The sequence below is a fragment of the Trichoplax adhaerens genome, genomic scaffold (genome assembly GCF_000150275.1).
Source record: "Trichoplax adhaerens TRIADscaffold_5 genomic scaffold, whole genome shotgun sequence".
Taxonomy (NCBI): Eukaryota; Metazoa; Placozoa; class Uniplacotomia; order Trichoplacea; family Trichoplacidae; genus Trichoplax; species Trichoplax adhaerens.
In genome coordinates, this window is record NW_002060947.1 from 13352 (window position 1) to 16365 (window position 3014).

At 30.8% G+C, this 3014-nt stretch overlaps 1 annotated feature.

Moving 5' to 3' along the window:
- Window positions 1-1342: 1342 nt before the first annotated feature.
- Window positions 1343-1379: a sequence feature (Short protein (TRIADDRAFT_56107, EDV24821.1) was converted to a misc_feature.).
- Window positions 1380-3014: the final 1635 nt, after the last annotated feature.

Sequence of the window (3014 nt, forward strand, 5' to 3'; positions counted from 1 at the left end):
GTTATGCACTAATTCGTCATTCCATTTTCAGTTTTGACAAGTAAATTTTTAGAACGCTGACTGTAGAACTTCAATTTAACAACCGTAATTTCTATATAGCTTGACTATTATTTTTACATCAATTTACTCTTATAACTTATCTATACTTTAAAATATGAATAAATCTAATAGTACGATTTATAGCCAGTGGATAGGCTTACAATTACATCGATACGTTGTTATATTTGCTATTCCGATCGCTTTTATTGGTCTTATTCTTAACATAACAGTGGCTTATCTCTTACGGACAGATAAGTATTTCAAGAAAATCTCTTATCGACTTATACTCGTTTCAGTTATATCCGACACTGTTTCTTCTATCGTAACCGTAATTATTTGTATTTATATAGCTACTGATAGTGTAAATTATTATCAAGGTACAATAATTTGTCGTGTAACTTTATTTATTGTCTTTTCGTCATTTGGAATTTCTATTATGAATCTATCATTAATTAGTGTTAATCGTTATTTCGTAATAGCAAAACCGTTGTCGGTATTCTATCGAAAGCATAAGATCAAACTTCTTATATTAAGTGAACTACTTATTTCTATAACATCAATAGCAATATCGTCGCCTTTCTTAGTCTACACAGCTGTTCATCCTCATTCAACAACGCTTTGTGATTATCCTGATATTACACAAGCTGTAGCAATTTATGAAATTATGTTTGCCGTTATTATGTATATCATTCCAGTCTCGATTATGATTATCATGTATTCAAAACTGATTATTATTCATAAGAATCATATACAACCTGGCTATAGAACATCGAATCAGATAGAATTAGAGAGAGTACGAAAGAAACGATTTACTAAAACTTTAATGAGCATCACATTTTGTACAGCATTACTTACTTGGCCACAATTTGCCACGGCAATCGGAACAGCAATAACTCGTAAATCAGTCTACGAAATATCGTTAGAAAGTACTATTCTATATGTGTTTATTTACTTCGGTACAGCATTAACTTCATCGATATCAGTTTTAAATCCGTTGATCTTAATAAAATTTGATAGCCAGATTAGGCAGGATTTTTTTAAATTATTAAAAAAGTACTGATAATAACAAGTACAATATAATTAACTATATGATAGCTGTATCGTTTTCCGTATCTTTTCTTAAATCTAATTTATACTATTGTGTGTTCCCGTTAAGAGCTAAATTTATAATTTGTCACTAGATGTACGGTATATAAACCTATCTAGTTTTGGCTGTACCGTAAGAATATGAAGACCTTGACATACAATTACTTTACTTCAATATACTCTTTATGCTACAAATCAAATTTAAGCATTTCATAACATCCCTCATTCATCTTTTCTTTATTTGTATCCGACATTATGATGTGGAATGCCTAAAATGATGTCGTCTTGATTAGACTCTAATGTTTACAGAGATATTTTATGATGTGATTGGGTCAGACGCTTAATATTATCTACCTTAGCCAATGCTAGAAATTATCATTATCATTATATGGAGAAAGACTTCTACCGCTGTATTTATAACGGAACAGTGGCTTAGTTAACATTGGTAGTGTGTATAAATAGACAACCCGGTAGTTATTTTAAAATTTTGTAAATTATCCTTTAGTATCGTAGATACGTAACATTTAACTTGTATTGTAATTTGTATGATGTTGGTAATACACTATAAGTCAGTATTGTAATCAGAGTACTATGCATTGGTATAAATACTCGATCATCCTAAGAATATGGTTTAATTCTTTTTACGTCGCTTTACTTCACGTTACGTCTTAATACTAGCTCTTATGCGTTAGTCAAACTTGTAACACACATACTGTCGCTTAAATAAAACGACTTAAACCACTATCATTCGATCTATCTCCACGCTCTTCACTACTATAAACGTATCATGGCTACTACAAATCCGCCTGCAGAGCTGGCCAATTTCAAAGAACCCACATCACTATGTAGTAAAAGGACTAAAAGTAGAGTCCTTTGTAGTTTTTTTTGTATGTAATTAGTATTATTTTACTATAGAAAATACCTACAAAGTGATAGTGTCTTTAAGTTTTACCCTGCCAAATCATCATGTCGCCATCTTTTCTTCTTCATTATTTTACAAGGTATTATATAGATTACTATAGAAGTAGCCCTATAGAGCAAATGCCTAATCTAAAGAAAGGGCGTTTGATCGTCTATTCAAATTGTAAAGAAATTTGACTTAGTAGCAAAACCCTATCCTTAGAGAAAGGGGATTTATAACATGACGATAAAGTACTGTAATGTAGTCTATACTCGTACAGTTACAGTACAATCTGACGCTAAAACATCAACTGTCAATACTCGCGAATACTAAGCGATACTAATGTCAGAAAAGTAGTCTTAGTAGTCATATAAATTTTTTTGATAAGCGATTACTGTGATCTTCAAAAAAAGCGAATTTTTCCGGATTTGTGTCCAATATAGTTTTCGGATTCTGGGACCGGTCGGGTTTGTGTCCGATATAATTTTCCTGTTTTGGAACCGGTCGGGTTTATTTTTAATTTATGTCTGAATTATAATTTTTGGATTTTTGTTCATGAAAAATATCGTAAGAGTTGATTTTTGAGATTTGGACTTTTTGTTATGAATTTGAAACTTTGCAATTTTATGACGTGACTTGAAGTCACATTAGGAGATTTAGTGAGGAAAATAGAAAATAAGATGGAAATTGGCAGAGGTTGTGTTGATTGTTAAGTAGTTAGAATGTTGTTTTTATGACTAAATCTTGATGTTTAAAGGTTGATTTTTAGACTTTTATAGTGTATTAATGATAGAAATTATGTTAGAAATGAAGTTTGATGTATTTTTATAGTTAGCTTGTTACTTTTATAGTGTTTTGTAAGGGAATCGTAGGGTAAATTGTGTCTGAACTTTGAATGATTTTTGTTTTCTTAAATGGTGCAAAGTAGTTTTCTAAAACGGATCTTAAGAGCGATTGGTTAGCAAATGTTTAGTTTTAAATATCTCTG